We start from the raw sequence: 27,735 nt of genomic DNA on the forward strand, positions 1-27,735 counted from the left end.
GGACATTGCTATGCAACGTTGACACTTCTGAATTTAAGATAATTCCCTACAGGTTGTCAGGCTTGCTTTGACATTTGAAGAGAATTCAGGTGATAAGATGCAGGAAGATGGTTCTGGCAGAGGGAACAGCACAGACACAGGCAGTAGGCCGGCGAGGGGGAGCCTACACGACTCCAGAAACGGGGAGTCATTAGCATGGTTTGAGGGAGGTTGAGGGGTAATTAGGAGACAAACTGTGTTTGTTGGTTTTTTTTAATAGCGTTTGAAGATTCCCAGCTAAAGAGAGAAACATTATTTGCGTGAAGTGGTTCTTGAGTTTGTCCAAGGATTCGTGTATATTTAATGTCACTTTATCATCAATATGTGAACATGAATTCGATGGTAACAATTTTTTTCCCCCCGCCTCCCCCTCCCCCCCCATGGTAACAATTTAAAGGTCACCTGACCACAGTAGATATTCAGGACAGACAGCAAAATGAAAGCTGATACTGATCCAGCTGTAACCAATTTACAAATGACCAGGCATCTATTGGAACACTGTCACCCGTGCCTGAGGGTTTTGGGGGACAGGACAGGAAATGCGCCTTCTAGTGGGATCAGTCTCCCCCAGACCCCATTGCTGTGGCGGCCATGCCTGCAATTCCGATGTCTGCCACCAGGTGGCAGTGGAGCCTAAGGCAGCATGACCCTCATGCCCAGGTTCCTCTGCTGTGACCAGTTGACAGACCTGACACAGTTCCATAGAGCAGTGTTGTTGTTTTTTTTTTTTTCTGATTTAAAATTTTACTTAAATACATTGAGGGTTCTGATTAAACACCAATTATCTCTGTTTGCATTTTTAAGATTAACATAAAATATCATCTAAAGCAAGACTAAAAATAAGGCATGTGGTATCTTCTGATGAAAAGAGTTTTTTGGGCGCCTGGGTGGCTCAGTCGTTAAGCGTCTGCCTTCGGCTCAGGTCATGATCCTGGGGTCCTGGGATCAAGCCCCGCATCGGGCTCCCTGCTCCACGGGAAGCCTGCTTCTCCCTCTCCCACTCCGCCTGCTTGTGTTCCTGCTCTAGCTATCTCTCTGTCAAATAAATAAATAAAATCTTTAAAAAAAAAAAGAGTTTTTTAATCACTGCTTGACTTGATTTAATCCAACTGACATTCTCCCCATGACCCACTCCCTCCTGCTGGGGAGCTCCACGGGGTCAACAGCCTCAGCATACTGGGATCACCCCGGGATCCCAGTGCCTGGCATACAGCCGGAACCAGTTCCAATATCTATCTACTTTAGGACACCACTGTTCAGACAAGCATAGGCTCTCATCCTAGCTTGGCCAGTGGGCAGCTCTGGAACCTGGAACGTGTTTCTTTGCCTACTTGGCTCTCCATTTCCTCATCTGTAAAAATGAGGAAAACACCGCTCACGTCCCAGGGTTGCTGAGGGTTTAATGAGATAGTGTGTGCAAAGTGCACTTCTTGGCTCACAGAAGGTACTCAATGAATTGTAGCTAACGATCACCATACTGAGAGTAATAATCACAGCAAAATCACACCGACACCCCTTCGTTGTCATTGGGTAAGACGGAGACTTCCAGGCATAAAAAGAGCATGTTAACCATAGTATTAAAAAAGAATCCCTTTCATTTATTTATTTATTTATTTATTTGGGAGAGAGAGAGAGCACGAGAGGGAAGAGGGTCAGAGGGAGAAGCAGGCTCCCCGCAGAGCAGGGAGCCCGATGCGGGACTCGATCCCAGGACTCAAGGATCATGACCTGAGCCGAAGGCAGTCGCTTAACCAACTGAGCCACTCAGGCACCCAAAAAAGAATCCGTTTCTAAGAGAACAAATTTCCTTTCAAAACACAAGACTTACAAACATCTCTGGTTTGAGACGAGAAGTGCTCTGGAAACAGGCTTACTGTGGGAAGGGGCCACTGATCAAAATCTGCCTTCTTTGTCACCTCCCTGTTTACTCTCCCTTCCTCCCCCCTTTTACCACTTCAATGTGGATTAAAACCTCTTCCTCTTGCTCCCCTGAGCACACTTAAGGTAGGCAGGTCCTATCCAAAGGCCGTATTAAGTCAGGAGACAGTGTGACGGGAAATGAACATGGGCAATCTACACGAGCTGTGGTGCTCCCAGGAGTGGACTTCTGACCCCATCTGTGTACCGGACACAGCTCACTGGTGAAGCCCTGCCAGGGGAGGTCTTCTGTGCTCTGATCTCCTTTCTGGATGCTGCCCTGCTCAGAAAGGGCTGGGAGTACAGCCTCCCAGACTTTCTAGAAGGCACACAGTCAGAGATGGTCCTGAAGGCCCTCTTGGGGCAAATATGGCCACCCTCCCATTTCTGTTTGCCCCTTAGCACTGAGTTCTGGACCCAGAAATCCCCCCAGAACCACCTTTCCTCCTGCCATCAAGGTCAGTTCTGGGTCATTTCCTTGCTCTCAGACAGCTTGAGCCACCTGACCCCACAGAAGCAGGGTCTTGGCTACTGGATTTAAATGACTTCTTCGCAGAGAAGAAGGAAGTCCTGCTGTGATCACCTCTGCTTTGTGCTGCATGACTCCCCTCTCTCTCAATATTTCTGTTTTTAAAGGCTTGGCTTTTGACAGATCTACTGAATCTGCCTCCTGGTCCTCAGAACCATGTCCACTTTGAAGGAGTGCCCACAGCCACACCAAGTATGGCACCCCCAGACTAATGAGCATTATGGGGCCACCAGCCCAGGGACGTGTCTCAAGATGTGGTTCCCTGGACCAGCATGGGCATCACCTTGTTAGAAATGCAAATTCCCAGGCCTCACCCAGAGCTCCCGAATCAGGAACCCTGGGGATGGGGCTTGGTGACGTGGGCTTTGACAAGTGCCCTGATAATTGCGACGTACGCCACAGTTTGAGGACTACTGATTTAGACAGATTTCAGCACCATCCATACCCATTATAACTGGTGCTGGTTTCCACTGCTACCATTTGGAGCATTATGCTGACAAAAGGCTGGGTCTGTTTGCTATTCCTCTCTAGACCTATTTTAAACATATGACACTATTAGGAACTCTAATTTAAAAACCTGTTTTCTAGAATGTCAGTAAAGCAGAGTTGCTACTTCCCCAAGACTGACATCTCCAACTGCGTCCAAATACCCTACGGTTTGGAGAAACCTTGGAGGGGAAAGCATGGGGGTGGGGGTTGCGTTCCAGGGAAAAGCCAGGAGTCCTGGCTCGGTTGAGATTTAGGAATCACCCACCATATCTCCGGCTTCTGGGTCCCCAGCTGGGACGTCAGAGGGACCCCAGCCCACTCCAGCCTCACTGATCTGGGGAGAGAGCAGGTGTGCAATGGCCACAAACCCAAGGAGGCCTGAGCCACACATCGGAGCTATCCCACGCTAGTCAAGAGGGTTTGCAGACGAGCTTTATTACACTATGCTCCTCTTGGGAAAACTGCCCTGTGCTACTCCAGGGCTGTGGCCCCAGGGGGGTAGTCCTTTTGTTGTTGTTTAATGTGATGGGACTTAGGAAATCCAGGGCACTCCTTCTGGTCAGAACAAATCCTGCTGTGAGTCTCTGCTCCTATAGCAGCTGTTAACACCCATTATCCCACATAGCAGGGCTTCACAATTAGCTGGTCTCTCCTATTGGTCTTTGTAATTCAGCACTTCTTTTCACAGTGGGATTTTTTTTTTTTTTTTTTTTTTTTTTGCCTTCCTTACTTATCCTCTGAGTTTGAATGGAAAAAACAGAAAACAAAAGACATAGCTAATGATGAGAGAGAAAGAACTCTGGCCCTGGGTGCCAACAGCCTTAAAGGCATGTGAATAGCACACAGGCATCTTGCTATGTACCTGGGTAAAGTGACTTCCCAGGTAGCCATGGGGCGGCCAGCATACCGGCTATTGGGGTGGCACGGCCCCGCTGGGACCAGAGTCCTCTGCACCCACGGAGGGACAAGAAATACTGAGGCAGGGATTGCTTGATCTGAATTGCAGAGGACGGTCCTGCTGCATATTTCTTAGACTAGCACATTATGGGCAAACCAAGGCCCTCCTCTGAATCCCCTAAGTCCTGTTCCCACCTCTGTCTTCTGGTTGTGTATAGTTTTAAGGGATTCTTCCATGAATTTATACACATACGCACTCATAGAACATACAGCAGTTTTGAATGTTTTTACACGAGTAGGATCATTCTGTATAAATTTTTCTACAAATTTTTTTTTCTATTCAATGTGGCTGGGATACATTAAAAAAGTTTACATATAAACTTTTTGGGGGAATACTTTTACATTTACAGAAATGTTGCAAAGGTAGTACAGATTTCCCATTTACCTTTCATCTAATTTCCCCAAATGTTAACATCTTACATACCGTGCTCACAACTGCATGATACATGACTATGAACTAACCAAGATCTAGATTTTATGTATTCAAGTTTCTCTAGTTTTCCCACTTCTTTTTTCTGATCCAAAATCCAGTCCAGGACCCCACATGGCCTTTAGTCAATGTGGTTTTTAATTGTTCATTCTGGTGTCTCTGTGTGGTTCAGAATTTTCCTTCATTGTACTGACATTGGTTTTCCCCCCATGGAAGATGTATTCCATATATAAACATGACACAGTCATCTAGCTTTGTATACCATGTTTGCTGAAGAGTTCTGGCCCTGACTTCTTGTGTGTATACTTGAACTCAGATCTCCACTAGAGACTTTTGCCTGTTTTGTTCTAAGGGCCTAGAATGGTACATAGTGCAATAAATATTTGCATACCGAGTAAGTAAATCGATGTGATAATCACCTCCTCACTGGCCTGCAAGTTTCTGATTTCTTTTTTCTCATCTCCTGTTCTAATTGCAACCAGAATGGCCATTCTAGAATAGAAACACAAATCTCACCATGACAGTTCCCAGGCTAGAATTCATGATGGTTCTGTACTGCTCCCAGGGTCAATTCTCAGGGGCCCTCCTGATGGGTCTGCACCTGATTCTACAATTCTAACTTTGGCCACAACCAACCACAGACCTTTTGAACTTTGTTCACTTTCTTTGGACCTAGGGCAGCTGGACTTCTGTCCCCCAGCCTGTCTGTCCGAGACCCCTCCTCCTCTTTCTGGACTCAGCACCAGGATTGCCCACTTACTGAAGCTTCTCTTGAGCTCCTCTGCCCTGCTCCATGAGGAATGAACCTCACCCTCGGAGCTTAGCCCTGCTCACCAGCGAGGTCTATTAGAGCAGAGAGAGCAGATGGCCTCTTTGTTGTTGGTGGTGATTATCCCTTGGGCTATTTATTTCTTATTCTCTTTAAAATTTCCTGGGTCTGGGGGCGCCTGGGTGGCTCAGTCGTTAAGCGTCTGCCTTCAGCTCAGGTCATGATCCCAGAGTCCTGGGATCGAGCCCCACATCGGGCTCTCTGCTCGGAGGGAAGCCTGCTTCTCCCTCTCCCCCTGCTGTGTTCCCTCTCTAGCTGTGTCTCTGTCAAATAAATAAATAAAATCCTTAAAATAAAATAAAATAAAATAAAATAAAATTTCCTGGGTCTGGAACACAGAAGATACTTGATGAAAGCTTTGAGTAAAGAAGTATGACTTTATTTGCAGGTTTTTATATGATCACAAAATGCTCATAAACCCAAACTCACATTTTAAAAATAAGGTCTTTTGTCCTAACCTTTAAAAAAAATTGTGCAACATCAAAACCTTTTCATTTCTCTTTTTACCTGTGCAACATCAAAACCTTTTCATTTCTTTTTATAAATCCCTAAAGTTAACTTCCTAGGCAGTGGTAATACCTAGGAGTCAGGAAGGGACTTAGGGCCCTCCCCGTCCTAATAATCTGCAAAGGTCCCCTTGTGTGGAGACCCCTTGTCTAAGGAGACATTGTGCTTGACGGCAAAGAAGTTCCAAGACAAATACCCTGGAACTTCTTCCCAGTCACAGCCAACTAGAGTGATGCCTCTAATTCTTCTCTATTTAGAAAATCAGGAGACATTTCTTTTCAAAAGATAGAAGACTATATGCACGCGTGTGTGTGTGCATGCACGCACACACACACACACACACACACAATATGATCAAAAGGATGAACAACTGAAAAATAATTCACTCCCTCCCCCGCAAATCACCAAAGGGAATAAGTCACATGTGAACAGTACAGCTCTTTGGAGGATGGAGGTTGGGGTATATTTTTCCTTCACCCTTAGAATATTTTTGGTAATCACTTTTTTAAATACGTACGAGGAATTACTAGAGCTTGACGTACATGCTAATTTTGAAGATGTCGTCTCTTCCATGTTAAATAGGAAAAAAAAAACCCACTTACTGCCTTCTGTAGTTACTAGAAGGCATTTGTTTTAACATTAGATTGGTTCCCTAAGGTGATCTGTAAGCACTAATTAATTCCCAGCTGTGGTTTGGTCCTTGACATGCCTTTGAACTTGGCTGTTCAGCGGTCTGGGCAGCTGTTAGATCCATGCCCTTTCCTCCCACTCATGCTGCTCAACTACTTTCAGCCACTAGGTCATAAATTAAGGAGGAGAACTAGGGAAAACCCAGGGCCGAGAGTCCCAATCTCCTGGTGCAGAAACACTGAACCAACACCCTGGCAATCCACCAAAGGTGGATGATAGGCACAGACCCACCATAGACTCTTGTGGTTCTCATCCTAGCTAGGGCTGGCTGTGTCCACCATCATGTTCGAAGGGTTCCCATTGTGCCATGGAGGTCACTAAGGTTAAGGGCAAGGTGGTGTCCTTGGGAAGGAAGACAAGATGAGGGGATGTCTGAATCCACTATCCTTACTCTTCATCTCTTAGCACTATCATCACACCAGCTTTGTTTCTCTTCTTTTATAACAAAGACATTTAAGATTATGCCTAAGTACGGCTTATGCTGAGTTCCATAGCATTCAGTGTTAATTTGTGGACAGTTTTGTGGCATTATTTTCTGGTAGTTTATACTTTTGGGCTATTTTCTCTAGGCTGTAGAATTTTTTAATGAGACTATTTCTTAATTTATAAGTATTTACAGTATTTTAATTATTTATTTCCAACTTATATAATAATGTGGCTTATGAAATTTCTACTTTTGAGGTTTTAAAAAATTTTTATCAGTGGCCACGGTGATATCACCTTTACTAAATGATCCAATGACACATGGAAAGAGTGAGTATTCTATAGCATTATTCATGAGAGCCGAGATGTGAAAGCAACGCAAGTGTCCAACAAAGGATGAATGGATAAACCAAAGGTGGCATATCCATAAAACGGATTATTACTCAGTCTTAAAAAAGAAGGGAATTCTGACACATGCTACAATATGGAAGAAACTTGAGGACACTATGCTAAGGGAAATAAAGCAGTCACAAAGAGACAATTGTTGTATGACTCCGCGTATCTGAATTTGTCATTGGCAGAGTGCTGTTCTCACCGCAAGAACACAGTTTATGTTTGTTAATAATATATACCAAACTTATAGCACCATTCACTTAGCCTCATGGTTAGTTTCTCTCTCATGACTTTAGAAAAGGTGTTTCCTTCCTCTAACACACAGTCTCCCTCCACCTCCTTTTCTTCCATTCAAAGCATTTATTGACTATTTATGAGTCCCAGAGTCCTTGCCATCCCCAGGGGCTCACACTTCTATGCATTCCCTGAAGTCTAGATTATGCAACATCACACATGTGCTGGAAGATGCTACAGCAGATCAGAGAAAGAGGGTCATTTTTGGATTATTCAGTCATTATGCTTTTCTTGTCGGGACCCAAAGTCCATTCATTGGCCATCAGTATCACACTTTTTCGTACTTTATTGTCCAAGAGAATGAGCTAAACATTTTCTTTGACCTTAACTCTTGTTGTTCTACTGAAAATCAAGATGGTCCCTGAAATCTCTGGTAAAAACTCTAGATCTTTTATACCTGCAGTCTATTCTATTTAGGGATGACTTATGATAGTAGGGAGTAGTCACTGAGGCTGTACTTTTCTGGCTCCTCTCCTTCTGGGCACACAGTAGGACTGTATTTCCCCAGCCACTTGAAGTTGATTGTGGTCATATGACTTGTTTTGGCCAATGAAGTGTGAGTGAAAGTGACATGTGTCACTTCAGCTATTTCTGAGCAAAAGCTCTAAGAGCTGTGGTGTGCTTATCCATGTTCTTTTCTGCCTTCTCCATGTGACCAGCAATTTTCCAAATAGTGGTGACTTCATCCACCTAGATCCCAAGGAAAGAATGATGGTGAGGAGGAGCAGAGCCTCCACCTAACCCTCAATGGACATAGAGCTTAATTAAACCTCTGTTAGTTTGATCAACTGAAATTTGGGATTGCTTATCACTACAGCAGAGCCTAACCTATCCCGATTAATGTGTTTAGGAGAACAGGGTTGGAAGATAGGTAAAGAGGGGTCTGCATCCCAGCTCAGAGCTCATGAGCAATGGGGACTTTCGTAAGCAATGTGGCCTCTCTTAGCCCCACTCCCATCCTCTGCAAAATGGGGGAAATAATGCCCATCCTAAAAGAAATATGGTGAGTAAATGATCTGGGAGATATGCAACGCTTAAATACATAAAATGTTCAATAATGCAATTGTTCTTTTTATAACTATTAAATGATGATAATGATGATGATGATGAGGAGGAGGACAATGACAGAGCTACTTTTTATTGAACACGAACTCTTTGCCACACTTATTCTAAACATTTTACATACAATAGTTCTATTTAATCCTTACAACAGCTCTATGGAATAGGTACCGATTATTAATCTTTACTTTACAGAGGAATAAACTGAGTCCCACACACCTTGGCAAAGTCAGCTAGGAAACAACTTTGGATTTGAATCCAAGTATCCAGAGCCCATGGTTTTAGGCCAGACTCCATATGGCCAACTAATCAATGTATGCTGGGTTGAGTGGAAACAGCCCAGAAGTAGAATCAACAAAGCTTCAGAGCCTGGCACTGTTGACAGTGCTCCAGTCTGGCCTCCTGGTGACATGCCCACCCCATGAAGGCTGAGAGCAGAGATGTTCATCTCAGGCCTTATGTCAGTGGCAGAGCCAAGATGAGGGACTTTCAAGTCTCCATTCTCAGATTTATATGTATCCAGCGGGTCACCCATTCTCCCCACACATCAAATTCCTGGCAGGAATATCTTTACCTTCTCACATCCTCTTAGCTTTGTCATAGTAATGGCATAATTTGGAGGTTTCTGCATACATTCTGCCATCTAAAAGGATAATAAATTAATCATGCCCTTGGGCACTGTTGAAATATACACACTCAATCTCTTAACAACTTTCCTTCCTCGCCATTGCTCTGCTCCTCTCCCTTCCATCAGTTCAGAGTTTTACAGTTCCCAAAGAAATATCAAACCAAATATTTATGCACTCATCTGAACCACAGTTCAGAGAAAGCAATGTAACAAAATCAGCATTATGAACCTGGAGCTATTCCCATTTGGAAGTAATAAACACGAACAATTTGAACAATTTCTCCCTGGAAGTGCATGTTGGCTGCCATTTTGCTGAGAGTTTCAACACTTATTCTTATTATTCTTATAATTCAGGACAAATTTTAATGTTAAGTCTGATGCTTGGAAACACAAACAGTGTCAAACATAAATCAAATTTCAATCATTTTCAACTTAAAGCCTGATACTCTATTCTGCCTTGCATGTACCTTGGTTAGAAGGACCTGTGCATGGCTTCAAAGTTCCTCATTTCCTGAAGCAGCTACTATCTCTCACAATCGGGTCATACATGATTAAAATCTTTCAAAAGCCCTCATGCCATCACTTTCAGAGGAAACTCAGGCTCCTTTAGTCATGCATTCAACACTCTTTACAACCCACCCCCTGCCTCTGTTTTCAGCCTCATCTGTTGCTATGTTTACACACATCCTCCCATCCTGTTTTGCTGCCATTTCCCCCAAAGTGCCTTGATTGGGCCTACCCCTGTTTCAGCCCTGGGGTTACCCTCTCCTGAACCATAGGCTCCTAGCCAAAACCTGAGCCTGGCCAATCAGATCATCTCTTTGGGAAGCCTAGTATTGGGACAGGGTGAGACTGAGTCAGTTAGTTAAGTAAGGGCTACGGACTCTGAAAGTCTTATCAGTGTAAAAGCCTAATGTACCATTTTGGGGAGTCCCTTTCAGGCCATAAGTGTGGATCTTGACAAAGAAAATAGTCTACTTGGAAAACAGAAAGAGAGAGAGCAATGAATACTTATGTGTATACGAGGCCCTGTAGATGGTGAATTATCCTCTCCAGTATTAATTAATCTTATGCCTCACACTTGGCCTTTAAATTATACTTTTCTACCAAAATATCACAGTCCCTTTTCCCAATGGTGTCTGGTAAATGGCTTTAATTCACCAGGATATTACCAGGTATATATCTGTATAGCTCATTCCTTGACTGTCCCTCAGTTCTCGAATTACATTCATCTATTCAATGAGGACTTCCATGCCCACCTTATTAAAAAAAAAAAATAGTGGCTTTCCTTCCAACATCATTCTCTATGTTCATTGCCCTGTTTTGTTTTTCTTCACAGAACCCATCATCACCTGACATAGTTATCCGTTTATTATCTCTATTTACCATTAACATACATGCTTCATGTTATCAGGGACTTTTGTTTTGTTCATGGCTGTGAACAGTGCATGGTGCACAGGAGACAATTAACTATTTTGTAATAAATGAAGAGGCTATATAAAGAGAAGCTGAAATGAGAGGCTATATTGTCAGAAATGAAAGGAAATAAATGCATAAATCAATGAGCTTGCACAGCTATCTTGATTTAAAAATGGCTTATCAACTTCTGGTAAGGACCAGCTTTGCTTCTTGGGCTTGAGTTATGAGAGATACTCTGGTATCCTCCCAAGAGAGTAATTTCGAGGGCCCTGCCTAATTAAATGATCCCAACGAAACACATATTTTTAAGAGTAGAGTGGTGTTCTCCCTGAAATTAACAGGCAGCTGGAGGCAATGGGGTCAACTTGGGTAAACATCTTTCTAAAATACGGTTTTTCTAAGGGAAGCCCAACAAGAGAGGATCATACAAACTATAAGTAAATACTTTGGTGAAGGGTTGCAAGAGATGCACAATAAATGGAAGGCTCTTGGTGTGGTTCGTATGGGCTTCAGATTCCTCTCAAGATAGGATAACTAATCCTTTAAAACAGCCATGGGTAAACACAATTGCCCGTTAACTGCCTTGTGGCCGATTACTCCAGAACAGATCATGTTGTGTGGTGTGTTTTCTCCCAGGGATATGGGGATGGGTAGAGGCTACACGAGGTAGGGACCCTGAAGGAAAGCATGTATTTGGGGGAGAAGCAAGGTGGTCTGTTCTTTTTTTTTTTAAGATTTATTTATTTGAGAGAGAGCGAGAGCATGCAAGTGTGTGAGTGGGGGGAGGAGCGGAGGGAGAGGGAGAGAGAGAGAGAATCCTAAGCAGGCTCCATGGTCAGTGTGGAGCACAATGCGGGGCTCGATTCCAGGACCCTGAGATCATTATCTGAGCCAAAATCAGGAGTCAGACGCTTGACTGACTGAGCCACTCAGGTACCCCAAGGTGGTCTGTTCTATATAAGATTAACACAGTGAGACCCCTTAAATGATTAGAGATGTAGAAAGGGGGGCAGGAGGCATAGTTTGGGGCATCACCTAAAGACCTACAGAAGAGGAGATTGGCTTAGTTTTGCTGTTTCAGGAAAGTCAATCAACATAAGTTACTGAACAGACAGATTTCAGCCTAAAAGAAGGGAAACATTCTAAGGTTGGAGAGTACTAGCTGATGGCATCAGCTGCCACTGTCGTGTCCAGGCTCTCCCCACCCTCTGGCACAGGTGCTGTACAGGTGACCAGTATCAGAAAGACTCTGAGGTTGTTTCTCACTCCTTGCTGCTATGGTCCCTTGAGTCTGAAGCTTGGAGCAGTCCTGAACACGTGTGGATCAGCACTGCATGAAGCCAGCAAGGAATGAGACACCATCCAGGGATCTCAGTTTAAACCCAACTCAGCCACTCTTGACCCATTGCGGGGCAAGGATTCTCTTCCATTCCCTGGACTTCATATCTCTGGGTGCTAAGCAATATCTACCACTCCTGCCTCGGCGTTGCAGTGGTTTAGAAAATGGTTTGAGGTCAGCTTATACTCTGGCTCTAATTTGTCCTTGGGTTTGACGTTGAGTGAACCTTTCACCCCTCTGAACATCAGTTCCTTCTTCATCTCAATGAGGATGAGAGATCCAAGCTCCCGAGGTCCTGGTGAGCACAGGGTACTGTGGCTGGCACCCCATGGGCACTCAACAAATACTAACAATTACATCTGAGTGTGTCTAAACACAGCAACATGTCAATATGAGGAAGAGTAATTTTATAATTAAGAGGATTTTTTTAAATCTTCAAGTTGCATCCTAGATAATAATTGCTTTCATCAAGGTCTTTATAAATGTCAGGCAACATGCTAAAGCTTTACGTATATTTTGCCAGGTAGTTAGTGTTATTTCTATTGCAGAGGTAGGGAAAGTGAGAGTCAGGAGAGCAAAGTCATTTGTCCAACTGGGTTACACAGCTAGTTCTGGGGGCACAGCCAGACATGGAGACCTCAGAGACCAACTGATTCGATCCAAAGCTTCACATGCTGGTGTGATGCCAACTCCTGGCTGCTCAATTCCTCACAGCTAGACCAGACGCATCCTCAAGGAGCAGGGCTCGGGTTTTCAAGGCTTTCGCTGGATTAAGAAGGGGATAGCTGGGTCTTCTTCACAGGGCTCCTGTTGAGCACACAAGCATGCTCAGACCCCAAGCCTACATGGCACAGTGGGTGCTCACTATTACAGGGCCCAGGGCCCCAGCCCATATGTGCAAATATACATGCTATGCAGCGGAAAATGAATGCATGCACAGTCCTGGAGCTTTCTGACTCGAAGCCAAACAAATTTACACAGGCTCATTTGTCAGCTGCCTAAACCCCCCCCTCTCCCAGCCTAGCTCATCCCGCCTCCCAAGCTCCTTAGTTGTTATAAGCTTATCACAGAAGTAAATCAAAATGTTCTCAAGAGGAGAAGAAAAGATAAAGGCAAAAAATGCAACATCCCCAAGAGAGGAATATTTTTTATAGTTCCACAACTCTAGCAATTCTGTCTTTAAAAAAAATCCATTATTTAATTTTAGTACCATGGAGGTGCTAGTGATGAATAATGGCTCCTCTTCTACCTTCTAGTATTTCTAAAATATTAATACTGGTTGGATACCTCTCTCCTAAGGGGAAGTAGGACTTGAATCTTTTATAGGCTCCTGAGCCCTGTTCCCATCCTATGAATTTATTCAATTACTACCAATCATATGCTCTGGGTTCTTCAAATTATGTCTGCACCAAAGGATGGGGGCCACCCAGTGAGGTGGAAAGGGTGAAATAGGTTGCTAAATAATTGCTTTCTCATTATTTTCTTTGTCCAAATCTCTACTCTTTTATTAACCATCAAGACGCACCTCCTGTCTCTACACTGGACTTGGGATGTGAATCACAAATGGAAGCCACAATGAGACATCCAACTTCTCAGCCTCCAGGGCAGACGTCCATCATGGCTAACAACGGTTCATGCATCATTAGTGGCAAATTGTTGGCATTAAGTTTTGAGTACCAAGTCCCAACTGATTTATTCTTACAGGTCATAATGTTGTATGTCTGTGTGTGTAGTGTGTGTACGTGTGCATGCTCTCCCTTTACACTTGGGGGACAGGAGAAGAAGGAATGAGGAGACGGTTTCAGAATAAACTAGAAATATGACTGTAAGTTGTTGCAGTTGCAATTAAGTTTTTTTTTAGATAAAAAATCAGGTGTACTTTTATCCCCTTTACAAAACTAACATATGTACATTAAGTAAAATCTGGAAAGCAAATCAAAATAAAAGCTAGAAGAACAATGTGCTATATGTTTCAACTGGATGCTGGATGTTATAACTATTTTAAAATATCGATGACTTCCCTCCAGTCTTTTTTTTAAAGATTTATTTATTTATTTTTAGAGAGAGAGAGAGAGAGAATGTGAGCAGGGGGAGGGGCAGAGGGAGAGAGAAAGAATCTCCAGCAGACTCCATGCTGAGTGTGGAGCCCAATGCGGGGCTCGATCCCAGGACCCTGAGATCATGACCTGAACCAAAATCAAGAGCTGGATGCTTAACTGACCGAGCCACCCATGCTTCTCTCATCTTTTAAGTGCATACCACTGCATAAATATATTTTTAATTTTTTTAATCTTGAGATAATCGTAGATTCACATGCAGTTACAAGAAATTCCTTTTACCCAGTTTCCCCCAATGCCACCATTTTGTAAAACTGTAGTTCAATATCACAGTTGGGATATTGACATTGATGTAATCCATGGATTCTATTCAGATTTCCCCAGTTTTATTTGTACTTATTTGTGTGTGTGTGTGTGTATCTAGTTCTATGCAATTTTGTCACATGTGTAGGTTGAAGATACCACCACCATTAAGTTGCTAAACAGTTTGTCATCACAACGACCCCGTTGCCATTTTATGACCATACCCTCCTCTCTCCCATATACCACCTTTCCTCCACATCCCTAGATCCTGGCAACCACTCATTTGTTCTCCGTTCCCATAATTTTGTCATTGAGAAAATGTCACATAAATGAAATCATATAGTACGTAACCTTTGGGGTTGGCTTTTTTTCACTCAGCCTAATTCCCTGGAGATTCTTCCAAGTTGTGTCTCAAGAATTCATTCATTTTATTGCTGAGCGGAATTCCATGGTATGGATGTTCCAGCTGAAGGCTATCTGAGTTGTTTTCAGTTTCTGGCAATTATGAATAAATCTGCTATGAACATGTATGTGTGTACAGGTTTTTGGGTGGACACAGCTTTCATTTCTCTGGGATAAATGTCCAGGAGGGCAATTATTGTGTCTTGTGGCAACTGCATGTTTAGTTTTACAAGAAACTGTCAAACTGGTCTCCGGTGTGGTTGTAGTGTTCAGCATTCCCACCAGGCAGCCTCTGAGCAATGCAGTTTCCCACGTCCTCACTGGCATTGACTGTAGTAACTATGCTTTTTTTACCATCTTAACAGATGTGTACTGATAGCTCTTTGTGGTTTTAATTTGCGTTGCCCTCAGGGTAATGAGGTTAAACATCTTTTCATGTGCTCACTTGCCATCCATAGATCCTCTTTGGTGAAATGTCTGTTCATGTCTTTTGCCCATTCCCTAATGAGGTTGAATGGGGATTTTTGCTGCTGAATTTTGAGAGATCTTCAAGTACTGCACATACGAATCCTTTGTCAGATACATGGTTTGTTAGTGCCTCTTCCCAGTTTGTAGTGTGTCTTTTCATCCTTTTAACAAGATTTTTCCCAGATCAAAAGTCTAAGTTTTGATAAGGCTCAACTTATCAAATTTTCCTTTTAGGAATCTCACCTTTTGTGTTGAGTCTAAGAACTCTGTGCCTGGCCTTGAATCCCTCAGAGTTTTCTCCCATGTGTTTCTAAAGGCTTCATGGTTTTACAGTTTACATCCACAATGCATTTTGAGTTAACTTTTGTATAAGGCGTGAGGTTCAAGTTCAGGTTCATTTTTGTTTATGGAAGTACAAGTGCTCCAGCCCTATCTGCAGGAGGACCTAACCCTCCTCCATGGAATCGCTTTTCTGTCTCTCTCTGAAGAATCAGTGGAACATATTTGTGTGGATCTATTCCTGGGTTTTTTATTCTCTTCCACTGATCTACGGGTCTTCCTCTACTGTACCACACTGTCTTGACTACTACAGCTATATGCTCTTTACATCAGGCAGAGTGATTCTTCCCCCTTAATAATCCCTTCAAGATTGTTAAGCTATCCTGGGGCCTGTGTCTTTCCATATAAAATTTAGAATAAGCTCATCTATGCCTACAGAAAACCTTGCAGGGATTTTGATAAGAGTTGCCTTAAAGCATCTATCTATCTATCTGTCTACACATATTCACATATATCGTTTTCCTTATTATCACTAGCTCCTTTTTAATGGCCACCCAATATTTTAAAACAGATATTCCATCATTTATCCACCTCAATAATAATGGATGTTTGACTCTTTTCAGTAAGGAATACTGTGAAGAAAGCTACCAACTCCATCCTGCAAAAACAGAATATCCTCTGCAATTTGGATTATTTCTTTAAGACCCCCAAAAGTGGGGTTACTCAAACAAAGAGGAAGAACATTCTTACAGTTATTTCTATTTGGATATTCCTTCACATGTTTTTACCCATAAAGGAAAACTATTATTATTAGCTTTAAAATTTCATTTTGTTATGGGTTTGAAAATCATAGGGGGAGAGATGGTCATCAATGAAGAAAAGGCAGATTGTGGGGACAGTGAGTAACATAGCAACCATGCCTCCTGAAATCATAATGACCGCAATTCCCGCCTGGCCAGCTCTGGCCCGACTCCCCCCTAAAGTGTCACCACATACATGCTCTTGGGTCATCCTCCCAACTAACCTGTGAAGGCAGGTAAGTAAAATCAATTCCTATTTCATCTACTTTAGGGTAGCTATTTGCTACTAAAACATTCTTTTTTTTTTTTTTAAACTCTCTTTTCATCCTAAAGAAAAAAGATTTAGTTAAATCATCTTCTTTTCACCCAAGAAAAAGAGAGGGACAAACTGACCAGCTCAGTCTATCCCTTTATTGTTTGGCCATGAACATGTTATAGGAGATGGTCCTGAATGGGAGGTGAGCAATACATGCTCAGCGGAATGATCAATGACAGTTTGGGAGGGCTGACACAGTTCCATTTATGTTTCTATCCTTCCTAACTGGGTGGTCTCCTTTTTCTCTAATGGAAGTAGAGGATCCATGGAGAGATAGGAAAACAATCTGGTTTTCCTTTCTACACAGTCATTTTGCTCTTAAAACTATGCTGGATCTTCACTGCTAACAGCAAGTGTGGTCATCCTCGAATTGTGAGTCCTAAAAGTCAAAGTTCTTCTGAGGACTCAGGACAGAGGTGACCTCTGTGGCCATATCGGGGTGCACTTGAATCCTGCAGGGGCTGGAGCCAGAAGAAAGGAAAGCCCAAGGCCTCCTGGGCCATGCGAACATTATGTTATTTAGAAAAAAAAAAAAAACAAACTGATCTAACTGATCTTCACACTGTCAGATGTCGGGATCGGGTATCCTGGAGGATTGTAAGGTGGAGAATCATACAAGCTATAAATACCGCAATGCAGAAAAAATATTCCTTGTGTGAATGGCAGTGTTTCTTTTCTTTCTTTTTTTTAGAGGGGGAGGGGTAAAGGGGGAGGGAGAGAGAGAACCTTAAGCAGGCTCCATATCCAGTGCAGGGTCCAATGCGGGGATCAATCACATGGCCCCAAGATCATGACCTGAGGGGTTGGGGGGATGGGTTAGCCTGGTGATGGGTATTAAAGAGGGAACGTATTGAATGGAGCACTGGGTGTTATATGCAAACAATGAATCATGGAACACTACATCAAAACTAATGATGTAAAGTATGGTGATTAACATAATAATAAAAAAAAAAGATCATGACCTGAGCCAAAATCAAGAGTCCGACGCTTAACCAACTGAGCCACCCAAGCACCCTGAATGGCAGCATTTCTAATGGAAATATTTTATTCTTTTTGATTTTCCCTCCCCATCTTGTGGGGGCAAGGGACAAATCAGAGAGAGATTGATATTAATTGTCTGCTTTGGGACAACTTGCTAGGGGCTTCTCTTATATTATTATATTATTTTCATAATCTAAAGAGGCATTGCTAGCCCCATTTCACAGAGAAGGAAGTCAAACACTAAACAGCTGGAGTGGATTTTCCAAGAAGAGCAGTCAAGCAAAGCAAGGCTGGTATGATGCTGGGTCGAGTTCTGTTTCTACCACCCCTTAGTGAAGATGCAGAGCAAGACAGAAAAGGAGCCAGTGATTTAAGTTAGAAGCAGATACAGCAATGAATCAACCAAGTGCCAAAGATAGGAACACTCAAGCTCTCTGTTTTCTTGTTTTTAATTTTTTATTACTTTCAGGGGAAGCTCTCTGTTTTTGAACAACATTCTTGCACAGATGAATGGAATACGGAAATTGTGGGAAAACGTCTCTGGGAGACCCTGCTTGCTTGTACTGGGGGAATGGAGTCTCATACCCCCATCCTGCAGAGAACCTGGGGCCAGCACCAAAAAAATAGAGCTCTCCTACCCCAAAGCCGGAGGAAGAGAATATGAACAATCCTTGTCCTGTGTCCATGTGTGGAGTTCAGAGAACACAGTGGGCAACGTAGAGCTGGGGGTTCAAGTTCTCGCTCAGCCATGTAATTACCTGTGTGTCAGAGAACACATGACGAATCTCTCTAACCCTCAGCTCCTTCCACTGTAAAATGGGGATAATACTCACGGGGAGGGTCGTTTAAATATTAAAATAGAGATAATGTAGGTAAAGAGCTGGCACCTGGGCTGGCTTAACATCTGTTAGCAAGGTAGCTATTATCAAGAACACCCTGCCACCTTCTCTTCAAGCATAACTTCCACATTTCCGTGGATGCTGACTCTACTTCAGTTCACAGCAGCACCTGTCCAGGCAGGAACACTTGGCTCACCAAGCGAGCCAGGCAGCTAGGTATGTGCCCTTTGACACCAACATTCCACTTATAACCCCCACGGAAGCCTCCATCTTGGCCAAATATCCCACTAAAAAATACACAGTTTCAATGTTCCTTTAAGCGATGGTTTCTGTGGGTTTGGGGGGGGTGGTAAAGGCACATGCACCATTTAAACTCTGCAGGGAAAGTCAGACCTCCTCTTGGATGTATTGTTTCCTCTGTGTGTCATACAGTTCTCAGCCTATCCACACTTATTGGGCACTAGTCGGGGCAACACTGTACTGGAGTACACATTTTGGGCCAACTAGAAACGAAGGTCCTCTCAACCTTCCAGAACTCAGCCATGGGGCTGGCTCAGGTGACACACCACACAAATACCCACGCAGTCCCACATTTCCAGCTCCCTGTGAAACACGGCAACACGGAACGGCCAAATCTGAATCCGTGCAATTAATCACAGGAACTCAGCTCCTGCTACTGCCCTCGTTCACATTTCTTCTTTGGGTATGGCTCTGGGGAAATTACTTTTCTCAGAGCGTGATGTCCTTTTTATATGGGGAGAGAGTTAGAATCACACAAAGCACCATAAGCAAGATCTCATCTTGTGATAATAGCCAGAAATGTCAAAAAAGCACCGGGATCATTTTGAGCAATTCACCCAAAGGCCACAACTCCAAACAGCTCAAGGAAGAAGACCCTGTACTCCCCCTCTCCCCCATATTCTCTACAGAGATGAACCCACAGCACCGACCCGACGTGTACTCCACACTCAGCAGTTACCTGTTGAACACTGTGAGCACACACGGGTGAAGGAGGAATGCCGTGGACACACAAGATGCCATGCCCGTATTTGCAGTTTCATTTCCAAGGGTTTAGGAGCCCGAGGAAAGGCTCACCTGAGCGTGTAGCAGGCACTGCGCCAGGTGCTGTGAGTAACTCAACAGCAACTGAGAAGTCAGTGCTGACGGGTGTTGGGCTTGCTGCTTCATGTGCCTTTCCCATCCCTTTTGACCTTCACATTAATCCCATATGCTTTTCTATCTATCTCTTTAAAAAAGATTTATTTGAGAGAGAGAGAGAGAAAGATCACGTGAGTGTGAGTGGAGGAGGGGAGAGGGAGAGAGGGAGGAAGAGAAGCAGACCCCCTACTGAGCGTGGAGCCTGTCTTGGGGCTCAGTCTCATGACCCTGAGATCATGACCTGACCTGAAATCAAGAGTTGGAGGCTTAACCATTCAACTGTGCCACCCAGGCACCCCGCCTTTCTATGTTTTTTTTTGGTCATCAAATAAACTCTATGGAGCAGGTGGCTTTATCATCCCCATTTTACAGAATGGGGACCTGAGTCACAGATCATTGAAGAATTTTGACCAAGTTCCCCTAAGACTGCATCAGCAGCAACCTAGATGAAACATGAGCACCTATGATTTATTACAAGATTATGTCCCAGTGGTGCTAAACACTTAAAATGTCTTATCTCATGCGACCCTCCCCAAAACTTTAGGAAGTAGATTCTTACTTTCTCCATATTACATGCAAAAATCCTGAGGCTTAGACAGGATAGCAAATCTTCCCTGAGGATCACTTAAGCTTTTCTGCTCTTTGAACCTTTGCTCTGAATCACTACATTCAGCAACCGGATCTATAATTTGCAAAGAGATTAACCAAATAAGAATATTCCTACCCAAACCTGCCCTTTAGGTGACCAAAATGAGTAGACTGAGAAATAGTCAGGGCACTTGTTTGGGCCAGCTTAGTAATTATGTAGTAACAAAGGAGATTCAATCAATTGCTTAGCAATTAGCCATTATGAGAAGATGGGGGGGAAATCCAATTGACTGGTAGAGCAGGAAGCATTTTAAATGTCACCACAGTGAGAGAAATATTTGCAGATTTGTCTTCATAATGGTTAACTAATTGCAATCTTCAAATTTTATTGCCTTAGAAAAATAATTCATGAGATGGAGTGGTAACACTTGGGGCTATTTCTCCTTTGACTGGGTTAGCATCAAAGGGAGGCATGCAAATCGATCAATTCCTATAATCTAGGAAGACCCCCTCCTAAGGAACAGCCTCCTTGAGGTAGGGACAGTGTTCTAGTCATCATTTTATCATCTCTATGTATCTGGTACAATGTGGGGACATACGGTAGGTGCTCAAGATGTGCTGGATAAATTGAATTAAAGTTGAACAGAAATGCTGGCATCTGTCCCCCCAACACTGAGTTCCCCTCAAGTGAAATTCTAGAGCTGTGTATGCAGTTATAACTGTAGGGAAGGTTGGTAGCTGTAGATTACCTAGCAGACTACCCAGCCCCTTCTGGTATCAGCCCTCCCACCTGCCCCACAACAGTCAGCTAATGCCACATCAGTGTGCCATGACCCCACCCACAAAAGGATGTGCCTCTGGCCAAACTGAACCTATCTGGCCTTCGATAGCATCATTTATGGGCATTTGCCCAATGTTGGATCAAACATTATTCTCCCCAGGCTTTTCTTCGAGAGCTCGTGGGGGTGGGGGAGGGTTTTCGCCTTTGGTGATGATGCTAGGAGGTGGTTTGTGCTGTTGGGAGAAAGTCTGTACAGAAGGAGAGAATTAGGCCACCATACAAAGGGGGAGCAGAAAGAGTAATTCTTTGAATCTGGGACCCAGCTGGTCTAAAGCCAGATGCACCCTTGGATTTCCTGGGTATGGGGGTCAAAAAATACCCTTTTGCTCCAGCTATCTGAATGTGCTTCTGTCACACACAACCTCTCAGTCCTGATGAACAGAACCCCTTTCTACCCTACTGTAGTTACTTTTGTTCCAGCTTGTTAGTTTGGGAGCAACCAAAAAAAGAAAGAACCAGAGGTTGAGAAGAGAATTTGGAAGGAGGCTATAGAGGAGGGTTCAAACTTTGAGATAAGACTTGGGGAACTCCCAGGGAAGCTGAGTGCCAAGCAATCCTGCTCAAAAGGAGATATCCTGCAGGAGGGGCTGGAGGTGTGGGCTTGCAGCTCGGTGTCTGGGGTTCCAGAAGGACACAGGAAGCAGGAAACCACAGCGGCCGAAAGTCAGAAAGGGCCCTCAAATTAGGATGGGACGCGCACACACACACACACACACACACACACACGCATAACACAGGTTTTCATGTCACCTGTCACAAAACAGCAACAACAAAAAAATGACTTAATTTTGTTGAAACAGAGAATTATGTTCTTTTCTAAAGATTCTATCAAGCATAGCTAATGAGAATGGAAAATGCACCATGCTGTATCACTAATGCAAGATGAGTAAATGTCAGCGAGCTTCGATGATGAGATTCCATCCCTAGAGTGGAAGTTAAAAATACAGGTTCACCAATGGCCTTGATCCAAACTTCCCTGGCCCTCAAGGTCTTGGTCAGTGGTATGCAAACCCACTCTGACAAACAAGGGAAAGAAAAGATGGTAGCATGTTAGGCAGCCAAAGAAGGCACTGTAAACTATAATAATTGCTTGTAAAATTTTATGTTTGGTCATTAATCTTAACCACCTCAATTTCTAAAAAGAAAGATTCATACTCTTTAAATAGACAAAATTTGAGTTTATGGGAAATTTAATAACATTCATGCTGATGCAATAAGAAATTCCAAAAGTCTTAAATTTGTTGCAGACTTTGGAGTGGAGGCAGCCTGTTGTAGTTGCAAGAGGACAGGAGTGAGAGTCAGACCCGTGGCCGGAGCCTGACACGGGCCTGCAAGCAGGTTCCAGAATCTCTCTGAGCTGCAATTTCCTTATCCAGGAGATGGGGGTGGTGCCCTCTTCTTTGCAAAACCACAAGGATAGAAAAGAATGCAGCAAAGTTCACAGAGGCGTGTGGCCTGGCATGCAGGCAGCGGCCCTCCATGAAAGAGCTGTAAACATCCCTCCAGAACATTTTCCAAACATCAAGAATCAGATCATGATCACCTCTCTCCCCTTCTACCAGCGCAGCTCTGGGCTGAGCCCCATCACTTGCAGAACCTGAATGACTGCAATACCCCCTGGCCCACCCCTTCCCCTCTCCCCACGGTGGTCTACTCTCCGTCCACCAGCCAGAGAGATTCTGTAAAGACACACTGGATCTGAAAACCCTCCTGGGTGTGGTTTTCTCTCTCAGCTAGAATAAAAGCCAGAGTCCTTCTGGTGGTCTACAGGGCCTTCCGTGATGGGGCCACATCTCTTCTCCTGTCCCACATCCCCTTGCTCTCTCTCTTCCAGTCCCCCCCCTCAGCTTCCCTGCTGTTTCCAGAACATTCCACACTCCTATCCCAGGCTTTTGCTCCCTTTTGTCCCTCTATCTAGGATGCTTGCTCCTGAGGTAGATGTGGGCTTGCACTTGCCCCATCAGGTGTTATCCCTGAAAATGCTTTAAGACTGCAACCCGCACCCAATCTCTCACCTTTGGTTCTCCATACCCCCTGTCAAGACCTTTCTTAGCCACTGGCATACCATATATTTTATTAACTTTTATTTGTTGACCTCCCTTTGTAGAAAGTAGACTCTAAGAGGGCAGGATTGGTCCGTTCTGCTCACTGCTGTATCCACAAAACCTACAGAAATCTTCATCAGCGCTCAGTGCATTCTTGCTAATTGGAGACATCTGCCACCAAACTCCCCCAGACATGGGAGCTCCCAGCTGGAAATCACTTCTCCTGGGCTGCAGAAACTGTCCCGCTCACCCTGTCAGAGATTTCCCCTGCTGGCACACCCTATAGGCCCCGAGGCTTCAGGCTGAGCTCTCTCTGATCAGGACAGGAGAAGAAGATGGTGGAATCAGAGCATTGGGGTTTGTCCCAAGCCACAGCTTGCTCTCTGAGAAAGGGGTAGTGGGTCCTACTGAAGCTGGCATTTGAAAAAATTCAACAAGAAACATATAAATGCCAGGTTCATGAAAGTGCTGTGGTAATATGAATGGTCTTCTTTCTTCAAATGATTGTTGTAAGGATTAAATAGATACATGCTTATGAAATCATAGGGTACAACTTTTGCTTAAAATCTCCATCTCCCTGTTTATCCTTCTTGTCCTTCACCGGGGCTGCCATCCCTTATGCTCTGGCCCCGTGTTCCCCACCAAACTCGTCCTCCTGGGGTCCCAGACTTCCAAGACAAGTTTTGATTTTCCTAGGTTACAATGAGCCCATCTGACAACTTTAGCCCTGAGAAATTTAATTTCTTGTAACTCTTAATCCAGTGGTTCTCAACCCTGACTATACACTCTGATCTTCTGCAGAGTTGTACAAGACAACAAATGTACAAGACACAGCTCAGAGAATCTGGTGTACTATCATTGGAGTGGGGCTTCGGTGCCAGGATTTTTCTAGAATCTGAGTGATTCTAAGGTGCTGTCAGATTCAGAAGCACTGTTGTTATCCCTTCCAGGAAAGGCAATTAGATGTAAGTGGGGCCTCTTGGAGACAAGTCACCTTAATACAGAACTTTTTCCAAAGGTGAAGAATTGAAGGCATTATGGAGGCAGCTTATTGGCCTTTCTGCTTCATTCAAAACATTCCTAAAATGTGTTTGTCCAGCTACCAATATGCAAAGGCAGTGTGAAGGCAAATGTTGGGTCAACGATAGACACACTGGTGTTGGTGGAGTCCACCTCAATGCCCACAGATCCATGTGAGTCTCTGAAGAGTCTGAGGCCACAGTGACCACTCAGAAGAACAGTGGGAAGAGTCAGGCTCTTGCTGAGTGCTCAAGAAAAACCTGGAGGCATATTTCACCCACCTGTCCCATGAATGTACTTGGGACAGCATGCTTATGTGCATGTAACAGACATGCATGAGATCATAAGAAACACACATGTGATTAATATTTTAGATGGTATATATCTTCTGGATGTACTCTGGGTCATTTTTTTTTTTTTTTAAATCAACTATGACCTGAATCAAGAAAATACACTCTTCAATGTTATTCAACAAAAGACAGAAACAAAACAATGATGACCACAACAAAACACAGAACAGGAGAAGCTAAAACGTGGGAGGGAGATCATGAAGCTGTCCTGAGAAGTCCAACAAATACAAGGCCTTTCAAAATAAGATAATCCAATCTTAAAAGGACTAAGTTCATGACTAAATGCTATTTTATTGAAAAAAAAAAAAAAAAGAACAGCTCTAAGGTATAATTTCCTTTCTTCTACAAGACAGTGCAGGAACAAAAGGGAGATGATAATTGGTTTCCAGACATATTCCATGGAGAAGATGGGAGACTCTCAGGGCACACATGGAGGGAGATGGCAGGGGATCAGGGAAAATGTGTCAGATGCATGAATCAGGCCACGAGTGCTAGGGAAAAAGGAGGAACTGGATGTTCTGAGCTGTTGCCATTTACGATCCTGTTCCTGGTAATTAAACCAAACAACTGTGCCTGCTTATTTTATTGATTATTCTTGTTCTTGTTATGATAACCTGCAAAACATTTCCAGAAATAGGCCGGGTCAATGTGTAAGTGGTAGACATAGGATTAACTCAACAGTTTAGAGGATACAAGTGGGAATATAGCATATTTAGGACGATTCCTTAGCTGAAGGGATATTGTTCCAAAACCATTCAGAGAAATAAAACCACCTGTAGAATTTAAAATTCTCCAGAAAATACAGTGTTTGGCATCAAGTGCGACAAACTGATCTTGAGGTCTTCCCCCTTTATTTACTCTAGAATCTTTAAAAAGATCTGTTTGGGCATGTGGTTGATGATTTCTATAGCAACACAGCAGCTAACTGAGAGATTGCTGTGTGCCAGGTGATGGGTTAGGTGCTTCACATTCATTCCTTCTCTTCTCAGACCAAGCTTTTGAGTTATTATTTTTATTTTGTTTTCCCATTAAGAATTTGATAGAGGGAGGAGGAGCAAGATGGCAGAGGAGTAGGAGAACTAAATTTCATCTGGTCCCAGGAATTCAGCTAGAAAGGTATCAAACCTTCTGAATATCAAAGAAAAGAAGAGCAGCAACTCTCTGAACAGAAAAGCGACCACTTTCTGGAAGGTAAGACTTGCGGAGAAGTGAATCTGAGGCGCTATTCGGGAGGATAGACAGTGGGGGAGGGGGCCTCCATCAGCCACTACTGGCAAGTGATAGAGCCGTGGAGCATAAAATTGGAACTTTTAGAATCTGCTCCACTGAGGAACGTCGCTCCAGTGGCTAAGGGGGGGGTGGTGGAACCCTCGCTGGGACAGTGTGGTCTCAGGACCCTCAGGGTCACAGAAAGAACGGGGGTGCCTGAGTGCAGCAGAGCTCCCAGGTATCAGAGAGGGAAGCCGGCTGCAGAGACGGAGCCGAGGCGTGGGCTCTCAGCTCGGGGTTGCCATAAACCGTGATCCGTGGCACAGTTGGGCCACTGCTCCTCCAGCAGGGACACAACAAGCAGCAGATCTGGGGAGACTTCCCTTCCTCCCCCAGGAGGAGCGGCGTGGGAGCACACTGCAGGGATCTGCTGGGTTTGGAGACTCCACACGGGGTCGTGTGTCAGAGATAGAAATGCTTGGTCACAGGCCGGGTGAGCACGGAGTGCATGGGGCCAGAGACCGGGAGATGGGAGTGATTGACTGCTTTTCTCTGGGGGCGCACTGAGGAGCGGGGCCCTGAGTTCTCGGCTCCTCCGGGGCAGAGATTGGGAGGCCTCCAAAGCTGTACGGAAAGCTTGCAGGGAACAAAAGCTCCCGAGAGCAAACCCAAGCAGATTACTTAGCCCAACCGGGCAAGGGCGGGGCAATTCCACCTCCAGCAAAGACATCTGGGAACCATGGCAACAGGCCCCTCCCCCAGAAGATCAGCAAGAACAGCCAGCCAAGACCAAGTTTACCAATCAATGAGAAAAGCAGGACTCCAGAGCTAGGGAAATACTGCACATAGAATTCATGGCTTTTCCCCCCTGATTCTTTAGTCTTTCAAAGTTAATTTTTTTAATTTTGTTTTTTTTTTATTTTTCTTTTTCCCTTTTTCAACCAACATCTTATCAATTCCTTTTTTAAAAATCTTTTTTATTTTTCATTTTTAGAGTAATATTCTATCCCTTCATTGTAGTTAACCTTATTTTTTGTATATATATGTTTTTCTCTCTTTAAAATTTTGGGATATAGTTTCTTCTAACAGACCAAAATATACCCTAAATCTCTAGTGTATGGCTCTGTTCTAGTCTCCTGCCTGATCACATTCTCTTCCCCCCCCCTTTTTTAAAAATTTTTCTTCTTTCTTTTTTCAATCAACTTCTTATCTTATCAATTCCTTTTATAAAATCTTTTATAATTTTCATCTTTACAGTCATATTCCATCCTTCATTACGTTTACCCTTATTTTTGTACATATATAAGTTTTTCTTTCTTTAAAATTTTGGGAGGCAGTTTCTTATAACAGGCCAAATATGCCCAAAACCTAGTGTGTGGCTCTGATCTATTCACCAGCCTGATCATATTCTTTTTTTCTTTTTTTCTTCTTTCCCTTTCTTTCTCCCTGGTTTTGGGTCTCTTCTGATTTGTTTAGTGTATATTTTTGGGGGGTCATTGTTACCCTTTTAGCATTTTGTTCTCTCATTCATCTATTCTCCTCCGGACAAAATGACAAGACAGAAAAACTCACCTCACAAAAAAGAACAAGAGGCAGTACTGACTGCCAGGGATCTAATCAATACGGACATTAGTAAAATGTTAGAACTAGAGTTCAGAATGACAATTATAAAAATACTAGCTGGGCTTGAAAAAGGCATGGAAGATACTAGAGAATCCCTTTCTGGATAAATAAAAGAACTAAAATCTAACCAAGTCAAAATCAAAAAGGCTATTAATGAGGTGCAATAAAAAACGGAGGCTCTAACTGCTAGGATAAATGAGGCAGAAGAGAGAATTAGTGATATAGAAGACCAAAGGATGGAGAATAAAGAAGCTGAGAAAAAGAGAGATAAACAGCTACTGGATCATGAGGGCAGAATTTGAGAGATAAGTGATACCATAAGATGAAACAATATTAGAATAATTGGGATCCCAGAAGAAGAAGAAAGAGAGAGAAGAGCAGAAGGTATATTGGAGCAAATTATAGTGGAGAACTTCCCTAATTTGGGGAAGGAAACAGGCATCAAAATCCAGGAGGCACAGAGAACCCCTTTCAAAATCAATAAAAATAGGTCAACACCCCAACATCTAATAGT

The 27,735-nt window shown here is 43.5% G+C and overlaps 1 protein-coding gene across 3 annotated transcripts in view; it reads right to left on the reverse strand.

Annotated features, from left to right (window-relative positions):
• Positions 1-27,735, reverse strand: part of CDH13 (cadherin 13) — a 1,287,326-nt gene that overhangs the window by 448,720 nt on the left and 810,871 nt on the right. The gene's annotated exons all lie outside the window — the stretch shown is intronic.

Source organism: Leptonychotes weddellii, chromosome 16, assembly GCF_054177405.1.
Source record: "Leptonychotes weddellii isolate Sample4059 chromosome 16, ASM5417740v2, whole genome shotgun sequence".
Taxonomy (NCBI): domain Eukaryota; kingdom Metazoa; phylum Chordata; class Mammalia; order Carnivora; family Phocidae; genus Leptonychotes; species Leptonychotes weddellii.